The 17,452-nt window shown below is 44.6% G+C and overlaps 1 non-coding gene across 1 annotated transcript; it reads left to right on the top strand.

The window, feature by feature from the left end:
• The first annotated feature begins 17,090 nt into the window (after nt 1-17,090).
• Nucleotides 17,091-17,184, top strand: trnay-gua (transfer RNA tyrosine (anticodon GUA)). The gene is made up of 2 exons: nt 17,091-17,127; nt 17,149-17,184. It is a non-coding gene; the product is annotated as a tRNA-Tyr (tRNA).
• The last annotated feature ends 268 nt before the right edge of the window (nt 17,185-17,452 follow it).

Below are 17,452 nucleotides of genomic sequence, written 5' to 3'. Positions count from 1 at the left end.
ACATCAACATTTCCCAATCTATCACTATTTAAATAATACTCTGCCTTTCTGTTTTTACTCCCTTCACATTTATCCACATTATACTGCACCTGCCATGTATTTGCCCACTCACTCAACTTGTCTAAATCGCCTTGAAGCCTCTTTGCATCCTCCTCACAACTCACGATCCCACCTAGTTTTGTGTCGTTAGCCAACTTGGAAATATTACATTTGGTTCCCTCATCCAAATCATTGATATATATTGTGACTAGCTGGGGTCCAAGCACTGATTCCTGCGGTACCCCACTAGTCACTGTCTGCCACCCCGAAAAGGACCCATATATTCATGCTCACTGTTTCCTGTCTGTGAACCAATTATCAATCCATGCCAATATATTACCACCAATCCCATGTGCTTTCATTTTGGACACTAATCTCTTGTTTCGGACTTTAACAATGGCCTTCTGAAAATCCAAATAAAGCACATCCACTGGTTCTCCCTTATCTGTTCTACCTGTTACATCCTCAAAAAACTCCAGTAGGTTTGTCAAATATGATTTCCCTTTCATAAATCCATGTTGACTTTGTCTAATCCCGTTGACATGTTTTAACTGTGCTGTTGTCACATCCTTTATAATAGAATGTAGCATTTTCCCTAATACTGACGTTAGACTAACTCTCTCCCCCCTTTTCTAAATAGTGGGCTTACATTTGCCACCCTCCAATCAGGAGGAACTGTTCCATAATCTATAAAATTTTGGAAGATGACAACTAATGCATCCATTATTTCCATGGTTACCTCTTTTGGTATTCTGGGATGTAGATTATCAGGCCCTGGAGAGTTATCGGCTTTCAGTCCCATTAATTTCTCCAGCGCTATTTTTTTTTACAAATACTAATTTCCTTTAATTCCTTCTTTTCTTTAGTCGCTTGGTTCCCTAGCATTTCGGGAAAATTATTGGTGTCCTCTTCCGTCAAGTCAGAACGAAAGTACATGTTTAATTACTCTGCCATTTCCTTGCTCCCCATTATAAATTCTCCTGTTTCTGACTGTAAGGGATCGACATTTGTCTTCACTAATCTTTTTATTTTTACATACTGTGATCAATGTGTTAATGAGGCGGGGTGGGGGGGAGGGGAGGTAGAGGAGATCCCAGGACTGTAGGTGTCAGTAATCAGGTTGTTAATGGAGCGGGAGGTAGAGCAGATCCCGGGAATGCAGATGTCAGTGATCAGTGTGTTAATGGACCGGGAGGTAGAGGAGATCCCTGGACTGTAGGTGTCGGTGATCAGTGTGTTAGTGGGTCATGAGTTGGAGGAGAACCCGGGACTGTCGGTGTCGGTGATCAGTGTGTTAATGGGGCGGGAGGTAGAGGAGATCCCGGGACTGTCGGTGACAGTGATCAGTGTGTTAATGGGACGGGAGATAGAGGAGATCATAGAATAATGAAATCTTAGATTCTAACAGCAGAGCTGTAGGCCATTCGGCGTCTTCGTGCCTGTGCCTGTTCATTGACAGAGCCGTCTAATTTAATCCCACAACCCAGCAATTTAGTTGACTTCGACTACATGTCCGATTGCCTTTTCATACATCCTCCACCACCAGTTTCCATCGCCCTTTCAGCTGGTGAAAAAATTCTCCTCTTTTCCCCTCTAGTTCTTTTGCCAATTATTTGAAATCTGTGACCTTTTGCACTGACCCACTTACCACAGGAAACAACTCCTACCGACTTGCTCTATCAAGACCCTTCATCATTTTGAATGCCTTTGTTTTGTCTCCCCTTTAATCTTCTCTGCTCTAGGGACAACAACCCCAGCTTCTCTAGTCTGCACTCCTCTGTACTCTCTCCAAGGCCTTGACATCCTTCCTAAAGTGAAGTGCCAAGAATTGGACACAATACTCCAACTGAGGCATAACCAGTGATTTATAAAGGTTTAGCTTGACTTCCTTGTTTTTTTCTGTATGCCTTTAGTTACAAAGCCAAAAATCCCATATGCTTTCTTAACTGCCTTATCAACTTGGCCTCCCACGTTCAAAGATTTGGAATATCCACCCCCCGGTCCCTTTGCTCTTGCTCCCCCCTCAAAATAGTCCCATTTAGATTATACTGCCTCGCCATGTTGTTACTCCCAAAGTGCATCACTTCACACTCATTAAATTGCATCTTCCATGTGTCTGCCCATTTCACCAGTCTGTCTGTGTCCTCATGATGTATGCTACTATCATCCTCACCATTTACTACGTTGCCAAGTTTTCTATTACCCGCAAACTTGGGAATTGTACGACCGAAACACAAGTGCAGGTTATTTCTATATAACAAGAAAATTAATTTTCCTAATACCGATGCTTGGGGAACCCCACTGCTTCTCTCCAGTCAGATCAATATCCGTTCACTGTTACTGTCTGCACCCTATCCCTTAGCCAATAATGTGCTCAAATAACCACGTCCCTTTAATCCAATGCACTTCTATTTTCCGAATCTGTTCAAAGATTGCAGAATACGAAACTCGGAAATGTCGTTAACAATGTCGAGGATAGTAACAGATTCAGGAGGACATCGACAGACTGGGGAAATGGGCAGACAGATGTCAGCTGAAATTTGACATAGAGAAGTGTGAGGTGATGCATTTTGGTGGGGGCAATGAGGAGAGGCAATATCAACTAATTGGGACAATTTTAAAGTGGGTGCAGGAACGGAGAGATCTGGAACAGTATGTCGGCTAATCTTTGAAGGTGCAAGGACAAGTTGGGAAGTCTGTTTTTAAAAAAACATATGGGACACTGGGCTTTATTAATACAAAATTAAGGAAGTTGCTCCAACACCTAATCTCAATGGTATTATTTTGAGGGGGAACACGAGGCCTGAAACTTTTTTCTTCAACCCCCAAACCTAAATTTCCCAGTACTTATTCTCGGCTTATATCTGCTTTAGACATCCTGCACCACCCTCTTTCCCTGAAATAACCCTTCTTTACCCTCGCAGTTCAGCGACCGCTCTATCCACACAGCAAACCATTCTGATTTCAAATACAGAAACCATCCCCATCAATCCCAGCTTGTTTATAAAGCTGCCAATGAGCTCATTGATTGCTCAGCTGAAGCAGCAATTAGGTAGAGATTGAATGCAATGTGGCCTTAAATGGATGGAACTGACACAAAAAAACAAGATTAAAGAGATAAATAGATAAATTAGAGAATATGGAAGAAAGCTGAGGGGGAGGCTAATTAATGTTTTAGAAATATATTTAAATCGATGAACTATATTCTATTAATATTACAGTCCTAAGGTAACTCCGAATTTCCCAGTACCATTTTTAATATTTAATATTTCAACATTCAGGTCTAGTTAATACAACAGCAACAACAACTTGTATAATACAACGCCGTAAATGTGGGAAAAAAACATCCTGAGGGGCTTCAGGGTGGGGCGAGGAAAAAGATAAGCCAAGGAAGGAGATATTAGTAGGGGTGAACGAAAGATCATTCAAAGAGATGGGTTGAAGGAGATCCACCTTTATGTTCTCAAGATTGGAGGAGAGGGGAGAGGGAAGTGAAAGGATGAAGGCAAACTACATCTACCTGGAAGGAGGGAGTTTGACTAACTCATTCTGATTCATCCCAACCTCGATTGCATGGGGGTGGTTGTATCTATCATCACATCACAGGAGGTGGAAGAAGAGGTCTGCGTTTGGGGCAATTTTCTGTATCTTTTCTTGGACTTTTTTGCTTAGCATTGAAAAGAAAAGATCTAGGAAGAGTTTGAAGAGGGGTAGGGGGAGGAAATAAGACACCACAAGACCTAAAAAGGGAGCGTGAATCATATTTAATCAAAACCCCCATTGCCTGGCCGAAGTTTTGCTGCAAAACCCATCCTGTGTAATACTGAGCCTAGGCTGTTCCAGCTGTCTGAGGTGACGAGATCTCCTCCACCTGTCCACTCCAAACAAGAAGTCGACATCGGCCAATGGAAAAGTGAACCCCACCGAACCCACCGTCCACTAATTCGTCAGCTATCCACCCTCCTTCCCTCATTTCCATAGAACCATATAAAAGATACAGCAGAGAAGGGGACCATTCGGCCCATCCTGTTCGCGCCGGCTCAAAGAAAAACCAGGTGCCCATTTTCATCCCACCTTCCAGCATCCTGTCCTGAGCCCTGCAGCTTACAGCACTTTAGGTCCAGGTCAAGGTACTTTTTAAAGAGTTGAGGGTCCCTGCCTCTCCCACAAATTCGGGCAGCGAATTCCATACGCCCACCACCCTCTGCGTAATTTTTTTTCCTCATGTCCCCTCGAATCCTTCCGCCAATCAGCTTAAATCGATATCCTCAAGTTCCTGAACTCTCCGCTGGGGGAACAGGTACTTCCTGTCCACACTATTTCGATCCTTCATAACTTTGTTCACCACAATCAAGGCTCCCCTCAGCCTCCTCTCCTCCAAGAAAAACAATCCCAGCCCATCCATTCTCTCCTCGTATCTGTAATTTTCAAGATCTGGCAACATTCTTATATTCTTCTCTGCACTCTCTCCAGAGCAATTACGTCCTTCCTGTAATGTGATGACCAGAACTGTGCACAATGCTCCAGCTGTGGCCTTACAGCGTTTATACAGTTCCATCATTATATCCCTGCTTTTGTATTCTATACCCCGGCTAATAACGGAAAGCATTCCGAATGCCTTCTTCACAACCTTATCTACCTGTCCTGCCACCTTCAGGGACCTGAGCACATTCTCTCCAAGGTTTCTCACTTCATCTACACCTCTCAATATATTCCCGTTTACTGCGTATTCCCTTTTACTGTTTGCCCTCCCTAAATGCATTACTTCACACTTCTCCGGGTTGAACTCCATTTGCCACTTTTCTGCCCACTCCACCAAACCATTGTTATCTTCTTGGAGTCTACAGCTATCCACTTCACTATCAACTGCACGGCCAATTATTGTGTCGTCTGCAAATTTGCCAATCATGCCCCCAACATTCAAGACCAAATCATTAATATATAAAACAAAGAGCCAGCGACTCAACACTGAGCCATATGGCACACCACTGGAAACGGATTTCCATTCGCAAAGACATCTATCGAATTTTAGCCGTTGTTTCCTGTTACTGAGCCAAATTGGGATCCAATTCGCCACATTTCCCTGTATCCCATGGGCTTTTATCTTTCTGACCAGTCTCCCACGTGATACCTTGTCAAATGCCTTACTAAAATCCATGTAGACAACATCCACTGCACTACCCTCATCAATCCTCCTTGTCACTTCCTCAAAGAATTCAATCAGTTTCATAAGGCATGACCTTCCCTGAAAAAATCCATGCTGGCTATCCCTGATGAAACCATGCCTTTCCAAGTGACAGTTTATCCTATCTCTCAGCATTGATTCTAATAGTTTGCACACCAGCGAGGTAAGACTGACCGGCCTGTAATTGTTCAGCCTTTCCCTCGTACCCTTTTTAAACAATGGTATTACGTTTGCAGTCTTCCAGTCCTCCAGTACCTCCCCTGTATCGAGTGAGGATTGGAAAATGATCCTCAGAGCATCCGCTATTTTCTCCCTGGCTTCCTTCAATAGCCTAAGAAACAATCCATCCGGCCCTGGTGACTTATCAACTTTCAAGGATTCAAGTCCCTCCAGTACTTCCTCTCTCGTTATGTTTACCTTATCCAATATTTCACACCACTCCTCTTCAACTACTACGTCTGGATCATCCCTTTCCTTTGTGAATACGGAGACTAAATATTCATTTAAAACCCTACCCACATCCTCTGCTTCTACACACAAGTTACCCTTATCATCCCTGATTGGTCCCACCTTTTCCTTAGCTATCCTCTTGTTCTTAATGTAGGGATAAAACATATTTGGGATTTCTTTAATCTTACCAGCTAATATTTTATCTTGCCCTCCCTTTGAGTTCCTTATTTCCTTTTGTACGTCATCCCGATACTTTCCCTACTCCCCTAGGCTTTCTGCATTATTTAGTTTTCTGTGACAGTCATAAGCTTTCTTTTTCTGCTTTATCTTGCCCCGTATACTTCTAGACAATAAGTGGCTCCAAATTTGGCAGTGTCACCCTTTTTCTTTGAGGGGACGTTTCTGAATTGTACCCGTAGAATTCCACTTTTTAGTGCCTCCCTTTGGCTTGCCACTGACTTCTACTCAAGTAGTTGTGTCCAGTCCACTTCTGCCAAATCACCCCTTAGTGATGTAAAATTTGCCTTCCCCCAATTTAAAACGTTTTTGCCTGATTTAACTCAGTCCTTTTCCATAATAATGCTAAAACTAACTGAATTCTGGTCACTATCCCCAATATAGTCACCCACTGTCACTTCACCCACTTGCCCATCTTCATTTCCCAGGATTAAATCTAGAATTGCATCCACTCTTGTTGAGCTTGTCACGTACTGGCTAAAAAAGTTGTCCTGACACCGATCAAGAATTTTGCGCCCTCTGTGCCCCTCACACTGTTTGAATCCCAGTTAATGTTCGGGGAGTTGAAGTCCCCTACTATTATTGCCCTCTTATTTTTGCACTCAGAAATTTGCTTACTTATTTGTTCTTCTATCTCCCTTTCGCTATTCGGGGGTCTATAGTCCGCTCCTAGTGGTGTGACTGCCCCTTTTTTATTTTTTTGCTCAACCCATATGGCCTCGATTAATGATCCATTTAGCATATCATCCCTTCCCACAACTGTAATTGATTTTTTAACCAATAATGCTACCCCCCTCCATTTTAACACCCACTCTATCCGACCTGAAAACTCTATATCCAGGGATACTGAGCTGCCAATTATCCCCCTCTTTAAGCCAGGTTTCCATTATAGCAATGATATCATGCTGCCATGTGTCTATCTGTGCCCTCAGTTCATAGATCCATAGAAAAGAAACAGCACAAAAGTGGGCCATTCGGCCCATTGTGTCCACGCTGGCTCGAAGAACAACGAGGTGCCCATTCTAATCCCAACTTCCAGCACCCAGTCCGTAGCCCTGCAGCTTATTGCACTTTAGGTGCAGGTCCAGGTACTTTAAAAAAGAGCTGAGGGTCCCTGCCTCTACCACCAATTCGGGCAGCGAATTCCATACACCCACCACCCTCTGGGTAAAAACGTTTTTCCTCATGTTCCCTCCAATCCTTCCGCCAATCAGCATAAATCTATGTCCTCCAGTTCTTGAACTCTCCGCTAGGGGAAACAGGTACTTCCTGTCTACTTTATCTCGGCCCCTCATAATTTTGTACACTATTTATATCACCCCATCTGCTTTGTTTGTAATACTCCTTGCATTGAAGTATATGCCCTTTAACCCCGTCAAATTCCTGTGCTGAACACTATTTAACCTTTGCTTCTTTTGCCTTTCTGCGTCGCTAACTACGTCACTAACTGCTTTTCTACTCCCCGTTTCCTGGTCTGAATTTGTCCTATCTGTACCTGCCCTTTGGTACCCAACCCCCTGCGATACTAGTTTAAACCCTCCCCAACAGAACTAGCAAATGCCCCTCGAGGATATTGGTCCCGGTTCTGCTTGGGTGCAACCCGTCTCAGAAGGTGGGATGAATGAGTGAATCCCTTCCCACACACGGAGCAGTTGAACAGTCTCTCCCCAGTGTGAGTGCGTTAGTGTTTCAGCAGATCATTTGTGCTTTTAAAGCCCTTCTCACGGTCAAAACAATTAAAGGTCCCTCCACAGTGTGAACTCGCTGGTGTGACAAAGGTGGGATGACTGAATAAATCTCTTACACATGGAGCAGGTGAACGTCCTCTCCGAAGTGCGAGTGCGTTGGTGTCTCAGCAGTTCGTTTCCACTTTTAAAGCTCTTCTCACAGTCAGAACATTTAATGGGTCTCTCATCAGAGTGAAATCGCTGGTGTGACAGAAGGTGGGATGACCGAGTGAATCTCTTCTTACACACCGAGCAGGAGAACGGCCTCTCCCCAGTTTGAGTGCGCTGATGTCTCCACAGTTTGTTTCTGCTTTTAAAGCTCTTCTCACAACCGGAACATCGAAATGGTCTCTCATCAGAGTGAACTCTCTGGTGTGTCAGCAGGTGGGATGACTGGGTGAATCTCTTCCCACACACGGAGCAGGTGGACAGATTCTCCCCCGTATGAACTCGCTGGTGTGACAGAAGGTGGGATGACCGAGTGAATCACGACTTACACACGGAACAGGTGAACAGTCTCTCCCCAGTGTGAGTGCGTTGCTGTCTCCACAGTTCGTTTCTGCTTTTAAAGCTCTTCTCAGTCAGAACATTTCAAAGGTCTCTCCACAGAGTGAACTAGCTGGTGCATCAGCAGTTCAGATAAAATAGTGAATCCCTTCCCGCACACAGAGCAGGTGAACGGCCTCTCCTCAGTGTAAACAATTTTACAACACCAAGTTATAGTCCAGAGGAGCAGGAGAATGGCCTATCCCCAGTGTGAGCGCGCTGGTGTATCAGGTGGCCGTATGACTGAGTGAATCCCTTCCCACACATGGAGCAGGTGAATGGCCTCACCCCAGTGTGAGTGCGTCGACGAATTTCCAGCTCAGACGGGTAATTGAATCCCTTCCCACAGTCCCCACATTTCCACGGTTTCTTCGTGGTGCGGGTGTCCTTGTGTCTCTCCAGGTTGGACGATCAGTTGAAGCCTCGTCCTCACACAGAACGCGTGTACCGTTTCTCCCCGCTGTGAATGGTGCGGTGATTTTTCAGGCTGTGTCACTGGTTAAAGCTCTTTCCACAGTCAGTGCACTGGAACACTCTCACTCGGGTGTTTGAAATCTTCTCCCAGAGACAGAACAGACGAACATTTCTCCTTCCACATTCAAAGGCCGATGATATTCAGGTCCTGATGAATCGAGTGACTCTGTCAGATCTTGACGTGGTCTTTGGTTTGAGTTTGCCGTCTGCACATCCTCCCCTTCTAATACACTGTAAAATGAATTTACAAAAGTCATCACTGTCAGTACAGGTTAGAAATTCAGTTCAGATCACTCTACTTTCTATGGAATATTCCTTCCTCTATTGTTCCCCCAAAGCTATAAATTCCCGTCCCACACACTCTGCCTCCTCCCTGTGCTGAAATCCAAACCCATTGCATCATCTTTCAGTGATCCTAAACCATAAGTGAAAGGTTGAGAGAGGAATGTGAGTGTGAGAGAGTGCATGTGAGAGAGTGAATGTGAGACAGTGCATGTGAGAGAGTGAATGTGAGAATGAATGTGAGAGAGTGAATGTGAGTACAGCAGTGGGCTCGGTGTGGAGAATGAAGTGGGGCAGGTGGAGCATGTTTCAGTGGGGCAGCAGTGATCATAATCTCATTAGGTTTGGAATATTTATGGAAAAGGAAAAGGAACAAACAAATGTGAAAATACTTAAATGGAGGAGGGCCAATTTCATTGAGTTAAAAAGGGATCTTGTCCAGGTGGATTAGAATCAAAAATTGGCAACAAAACAGTATTTGAACAATGGGAGGCCTTGAAGGAGGAGTTGCTTTGGGTACAGAGTAGACAGATCCCCACGGGGGAGAAAGGAAGGGCATCCAAAGCTAGAGCTCCCTGGATGGCTAAAGAGATAGAGATTAAAATGAAACAGAAAAAGGAGGCTTATGACGAATGTAAGGTTCATAATATAGTAGTGAACCAGGCTGAACAAAGAAAGTACAGAGGAGATCTACAAAAGGGAATAAGGGGTGCAAAGAGAGATCATGAGAATAGATTGGTGGTTAACATAAAAGGGAATCCAAATGTCTTTTATAAACATATAAACAGTAAAAGGGGAGTCAAAGGAAGGGTGGGGTCGATTAGGGACAAAAAAGGAGATCTTCTTGTGGAGGCAGAGGGCATGGCTGAGGCACTAAATGAATACTTTACATCCGTCTTCACCAGAGAAGAGGATGCTGCCATTTTACAGTAAAGGAGGAGGTAGTAGTGATATTGGAGACGATAAAAATAGAGAAAGAGGAGGTACTTAAAAGATTGGCAGTGCTCAAAGTAAAAAAGTCTTTCGGTCCAGATGGGATGCCTCCGAGATTACTGAGGGAAGTAAGGGTGTAGATAGTGGAGGCTCTGACCACAATCTTCCAATCCTCCTTGGATATGGGAGTGGTGTCTGAGGACTGGAGGATTGCAAGTGTTACACCCCTGTTCATAAATGTGGGAGAGGGATCAACCCGGCAATTACAGGCCAGTCAGCCTAACGTCGGTGGTGGGAAACTTCTGGAGACCAGAATCCGGGACAAAATTAATTCTCACTTGGAAGAACGTGAGTTAATAAATGACAGTCAATATAGATTTGTTAAAAGTAAAACCATGTCTGACTAATTTGATTGAGTTCTTCAATGAAATAACGGAGAGGGTTGATGAGGGTAATGACTCGATGTTGTGTACATGGACATTTAAAAGGCAATTGGTAAAATGGCACCGAATGGACCTGTTGGTAAAATTGAAGCCCATGGCAGCATGGATACAAAATTGGCGGAGAGACAGAATGTGGAGATCAGTGGTGATCCATTGTTTTACAGACTGGAAGGAAGTATACAGTGATGTTGAACAGGCGTTGGTATTAGGATCATGACTCTTTTTGAGATATATTAATCACCTCGACATGTAACCAGTGGGCTGCCGCAAGGATCAGTGCTTGGGCCTCAGCTATTTACAATATATATCAATGACTTAGATGACGGAACTGAGTGTAATGTATCCAAGTTTGCTGATGATATCAAGCAAGGTGGGAAAGTAAGCTGTGAGGAGAACACAAAGAGTCTGCAAAGGGATATAGACAGGTTAAGTGAATGGGAAAGTAGGTTGTAGATAGAGTATTATGTGGGGAAATGTGAGGTTATTCTATTTGGTAGGAAGAATAGAAAAACAGAATACTTTTTAAATGGTTAGAAAATATTAAATGTTAGTGTTCAGAGAAATTTGTGTGCCCTCACACAAAAAACACTGAAAGTTAACTTGTTGGTACAGCAAGCAACCAGGATGGCAAATAGAATGTTGGAATTTATTGCAAGGGGGTTGGAGTAGCTCCCTGACGGATCACTATTTGTCCTTTATTTACAGACGCTCTTTGACCGATCACCGTTTCACCTTCATTTACAGACGCTCCCTGAAAGATCAACATTTCTCCTTCATTTACAGACGCTCCCTGGCCCATCACCATTTCTCCTTCATTCAAAGATGCTCCCCGACCGATAATCAGTTTTCCTTCATTTACAGACGCTACCTGATCGATCACTGTTTCTCCTTCATTTACAGACGCTCCCTGACCGATCACATTTTCTCCTTCATTTACAGACACTCCCTGACCGATCACTATTTCTCCTTCATTTACAGACGCTCCCTGACCGAATACTATTTCTCCTTCATTTATAGACGCTCCCTGACCGATCACCATTTCTCCTTCATTTACAGACGCTCCCTGACCAATCACCATTTCTCCTTCATTTACAGACGCTCCCTGACCAATCAGCATTTCTCCTTCATTTACAGACGCTCCCTGACGCATCACCATTTCTCCTTTATGTGCATACGCTCCCTGACCGATCACCATTTCTACTTCATTTACAGACACTCCCTGACCGATCACCATTTCTCCTTCATGCACAGACGCTCGCTGACCGATCACCATTTCTCCTAAATTTACAGACGCTCCCTGACCGATCACAATTTCTCCTTCATTTACAGACACTCCCTGACCGATCACAATTTCTCCTTCATTTACAGACACTCCCTGACCGATCATCATTTCTCCTTCATTTGCAGGATCTCCCTGACCGATCACCATTTATCTTTCATTTACAGACGCTCCCTGACCGATCATCCTTTCTCCTTCATTTACAGACGCTCCCTGACCGATCACCATTTCTCCTTCATTTACAGACGCTCCCTGACCTATCACCATTTCTCCTTCATTTACAGACGCTCCCTGACCGATCACAATTTCTCCTTCATTTACAGACACTCCCTGACCGATCTCCATTGCTCCTTCATTTACAGACACTCCCAGACCGATCATCATTTCTCCTTCATTTGCAGACGCTCCCTGACCGATCACAATTTCTCCTTCATTTACAGACACTCCCTGACCGATCTCCATTTCTACTTTATTTACAGACACTCCCTGACCGATCATCATTTCTCCTTCATTTGCAGACGCTCCCTGACCGATCACCATTTCGCCTTCATTTACAGACGCTCCCTGACCGATCACCATTTCTCCTTCATTTGCAGACGCTCCCTGACCGATCACAATTTCTCCTTCATTTCCAGACGCTCCATGACCGATCATCATTCCTCCTTCATTTACAGACGCTCCCTGATTTGATGAGTCACGAGGTTTGACGTTGACACTGCGCATGCTCGGAGGCCGCGGGCCGTTTGTTGAGTTTCCGGCCTGATCTCAACCGGAGCCCCCGGAGTGTCGAGAGAGAGAGGAGAATGTTCACTGTTTGATATTCGGGCCCGGGGCCGCACTCGGGGTTTGTGAAGCCCCCGCCCCCGCCCCCGGGGTTTATTAACCCGCTCCCCCCGCCCATCTCTCACCTGTTGCGGACACGATCTCTGCCTCAATCCCCGCCCGCCGCGCATGCTCAGCTCACACTGCCCGGGTGATTGACGGTAGCTCCGGACCAATAGGAAGAGCGGAGACGGACTGGAGGACCGAGCGGGCGTTTGGTCCTCCAATCAATGGGAGTGTGTGAGGGGCGGGACTTGCGGCACCGAGTGGGCGGGGCTGAGCCTGGATCTCCCTCATTGGCTGAAACTCTGCCTCATTTTGAAAGCTGATTGGTGTGAAACTCTTGGGGAAAACTGGCCCTTTGTGTTGTGGCGAAAAACAGATGGAACCGGGTGGGTGGAGCAAAGATTTCAACATTGGGAATCAAATGGATTAATTCAGGACAGACAGCAGGGATTATTGGAGGAAATAACACAGTGTAGGGATAAAATGCAATGGATGTTGTGAAGATGGATTGTTAAAAAGTGTTTGATAAGATGCCGGACAGGAGGCTTGTTGATCAGATTAAAGCTCACGGTATTCAAGGGAGTGGGTCAGTGTGGATGGGAAGTTAGATAAAGGGGAGAGTAGTGGTTAATGGATGTTTTTCAGACTGTGGGGATGTAAACAGTGGTGTCCCCCAGGGGCAGTGTTGGGACCATTGCTCTTCTCAATACAGAGAAATGACCTGGGCTTGGGTAGGTCAACATTTCCTGACAACACCAAGATGGGGAGCATTAAGAACTGTGAAGAGGAATGTTAGCAACTTCAGTGTGACATTGGAACATTAGGAACAGGAATAGGCTGTTCAGCCCCTCGAGCCTGTTTCACCATTCAGTGAGATTGGTGTCAGTGACTGTGGGGTTGGATTATATCAGAGTGGGGTGAATTGATGACAGTGATGGTGGGACTGGTTTATATCAGGCAAGAGGAGATTGGTATCAGTGACTGTGGGGTTGGTTAATATCAGACAGGAGGATGTTGGCATCAGTGACTGTGGAGTTGGTTTATATCAGATCGGAGGAGATTTGTGTCAGTGACTGTCGGTTTGGTTTGTATCAGACAGGAGGAGATTGGTGTCAGTGACTGTGGGGTTGGATTATATCAGACAGGAGGATGTTGGCATCAGTGACTGTGGGGTTGATTTATATCAGACAGGAGGAGATTGGTGTCAGTGACTGTGGAATTGGTTTATATCAGACAGGAGGAGATTGGTGTCAGTGACTGTGGAATTGGTTTATATCAGACAGGAGGAGATTGGTGTCAGTGACTGTGGAATTGGTTTATATCAGACAGGGGGAGATTGGTATCAGTGACTGTGAGACTGGTTTATATCCGACAGGAGGAGATTGGTATCAGTGACTGTGCAGTTGGTTTATATCAGACAGGAGGAGATTGGTATCAGTGACTGTGGGGTTGGTTTATATCAGAGAGGGGGAGATTGGTGTCAGTGACTGTGGGGTTGGTATATATCAGACAGGAGGAGATTGGTGTCAGTGACTGTGCAGTTGGTTTATATCAGACAGGAGGAGATTGGTGTCAGTGACTGAGCGGTTGGTTTATATCAGACAGGAGGAGATTGCTATCAGTGACTGTGGAATTGGTATATATCAGACAGGAGGAGATTGCTATCAGTGACTGTGGAATTGGTTTACATCAGACAGGAGGAGATTGGTGTCAGTGACTGTGGAATTGGTTTGTATCAGTGTGGGGGAGATTGGTATCAGTGACTGTGGGATTGGTATACATCAGACAGGAGGAAATTGATGTCTGTGACTGTGTTTTTTTTATCAGACTGGAGGTGATTGGTGTCATTGACTGGGTTCAGGAACTGGAATTAGCCATTCAGCCCCTGAAGCCTACTCCGCCGTTCAATTGGATCAGGACTAATCTGTGTCACAACTCCATTTACTCGCCTTTGCTCCATATCCCTTGCAACCCTCATGCAACACAAATCTATCGATCTCAATATTGAAAATTTCAATCGAGCCCCAGCATCCACAGCCTTTCGGGGAAGTGAGTTTGTCATTTCCACTACCCTTTGTTTGAAAAATTGCCACCTTATTTTGCTCTCAAATGACCTAGCTCTAATTTTAAGATTATCAAGAAGGTGTCAGATGGAGTACAATGTGGGGAAATGTGGAAATTATTCACTTTGGTAGGAAGAATAGAAAAGCAGAATATTTTTTAAAAGTGAGAGTCTAAGAAATGTTGGTGTTCAGAGGGATTTGAGTGTCCTTGTACACAGATCACAGAAAGTTAATATGCAGGTGCAGCAAACAATTAGGAAAACAAATAATATGTTGGCCTTTATTTTAAGTGCTTTGGAGAATAAGAGTAAGGAAGTCTTGCTACAATTATATCGGGCTTTGGTGAGACCACACCTGGAGTACTGTGTACAGTTTTGGTCTCCTTACCCGAGCAATGATAGACTTGCCTTAGAGGGGGTGCAACAAAGGTTCACTGGATTGATTCCTGGGATAAGAGGGTTGTTGTATGAGGAGAGATTGAGTAGAATGGCCCTATATTCTCTGGAGTTTAGAAGAATGCGAGATGATCTCATTGGAACATCTAACATTCTTGGATGGCTTGACAGGGTCGATGCTGAGAGGTTGTTTCCCCTGGCTGTAGAGTCTAGAACTAGGGGGCATAGTCTCAGGATAAGTGATCGGCCAGTTAGGACTGAGATTAGCAAACATTTCTTTAATCAGAGGGTGGTGAATCTTTGGAATTCTCTACCGCAGAGGGCTGTGAATGCTCAGTCGTTGAATATAATCAAGAATGAGATCGAGAGATTTTTGTGCACCGAGGAATCAAGGAATCGGGCAGGAAAGTGTAGTTAAGATAGAAGATCAGCCATGTACTTACTGAATGGCAGAGCAGGCTCGAGGGGCCGTATGGCCCACTCCTGCTCCTATTTCTGATGCCCTCTTGTTGTGGATTCCCCCTCCAGAAGAAATCATTTCTCTGTATCTACCTTATTAAATCCCTTTATTATTTTAAACATCTCGGTGAGATCACATCTCAATGTTTGAAAATCAATGGAATAAAAACTAAGTTTATGCAAACTGTCCTCATAATTTAATCCTTTTAACCCCGGCATCATTCTGGTGAATCTGCACTGTATCTTTCCCAAGGCCGATTGATCTCTGTCTTGGTTCGGTGCCCAGTTCTCCAGGTGGGGTCTGACCAAGGTTCATTACAACTGAAGCAGCACTTCTGTATTCCAACCCCACTCAAGATAAAGGTCAACATTAAATTAGACTTGTTGATTATTGTCAAGATTTGTGAGGAATTTGCAAAGGATTCGAGGGGATCTTAGAGTTGGGATTTTTCTTTATTCTTTCCACTCAAGGAGTGTGATAACAGACTTACTCCTTTGAATTTAGTGCTGGATTATTGGGCCGTGATGTGTTTACTTGTTTGTATTTTGTTAAATACATTTGCAGAGTGGAATTAAATTTAAGCCGAGATTCCCAGGCCTGATGCTCTATTCACACATTGAAGGTGAGAGAGATGCTGTGGGACACACGATAAGTCCAGTTGCTGAAAGTGATTCACAGACTGGGTTTTGTGTTTAGTGATCCCGGGTACATTACTGATACCTTCCCTGGATCCCAAGGCTGGGAGAGACACTCGGGAAGGACCGGGGAACTGGGACCTGGTCATGAGAGTAATTGAAGGTATGAGAACTGAAATAATTTACAGTGAGAAAGGAGAAAAGGCATAATAATCGGTAATTAGAACATCAGTTCGTCTCTTATCTTGAATTCATCAAGTAATTGACCCATTCTGTTTGAAACAAAGTTGATTTATTTGACATTTATCCAGAATATTGAATTTCAGCCCAGTTATAGCGGTTATTAACCTCATCAGAAACAAATCCCAACTGCCAGAATGAAATTCTGCTGCTGAAACCCTCATCCGTGCCTTTGTTTGCTTCTAGACTCGACTATTCCAATGCTCTCCAGGCCCGGCCTTCCACTTTACACCCTCCATAAACTTGAACCCACAATCTCCAGATCAATAATCAGTCGCATTATTCATTGTGTCACTGGCCCTGGCTGTGGAGAACACGGAGCAGCTCAAACTCTCACAGCGCTGCGGTATGAGCAGGTACCGAGTCAGCCTCAGTCATGAGCACTGGAATCCACGAGTCCGGGTGTGTCAAAGGTGCACGGTGAACAATCACCAAAGTGAAACATTTTTGCCGCTTCCCTTCGATACCTCAGCTGGTCAAGTGACAAGACTGTTGCGGAAAATAAGATAAAGTCATCCTCACGTAATTTGTTCAATTCCGGCTCGAAGGAGTACGCATGATTTTGCAATAAGCAGCAATTAGTTCAAGGTCGCTCTCTTAACTTTGCAGGCACCTTACAGATTAACATGTCGCCATGAAAGCACATGACGCCTCTTTTCCTTTCACAAACTTCAGAACTTTCTGTGTCTGCCCAAACAAGGCTGTTTTGCCTCTGCTCGCCAGCAGGGAGTGCTGTTCAGCAGCAATACTTCAAAACACTCAGCTCTCGCTCTCAGGCAAAGGAAGTCTTCGAACAGCAGTGGTCTCCATGAGTCTGAACATCTCAACAGGCACACGGTGAACAATCACCAAAGACAAGAACTTTTATCGCTTCCCTTCGATAGCTCAGCTGGTAGAGCGGAGGACTGTAATGCATTAACCAAAGTAAAGTCATCCTTAGGTCGCTGGTTCAATTCCGGCTCGAAGGAGTGAGTGTGCTTTTGGAATAAGCAGCAATTACCTCAAGGTCGCTCTCTCAACTTTGCAGGCAGCTTGCAGATTAACATGTTGCCACTGAGTCACAGGACACCACTTTTCCTTTCTCGAACCGAAAAGCTTTCTGTTTCGGCCCGAGCATGGCTGTTTCATTCGAGCATTTGCCTCTGCTCACCAGCAGGGAGTGCCTTTGAGCAGCAACACTTCAAATCGCCCTCAATTTCAGGCAAAAAAGATCTTCGATCAGTCAGTCAGTCAGGG

The sequence above is a fragment of the Heptranchias perlo genome, unplaced genomic scaffold (assembly GCF_035084215.1).
Source record: "Heptranchias perlo isolate sHepPer1 unplaced genomic scaffold, sHepPer1.hap1 HAP1_SCAFFOLD_73, whole genome shotgun sequence".
Lineage (NCBI taxonomy): Eukaryota > Metazoa > Chordata > Chondrichthyes > Hexanchiformes > Hexanchidae > Heptranchias > Heptranchias perlo.
The sequence above is the reverse complement of the archived record's forward strand: the minus strand, read 5'-3'. Positions and strand labels throughout refer to the sequence as shown.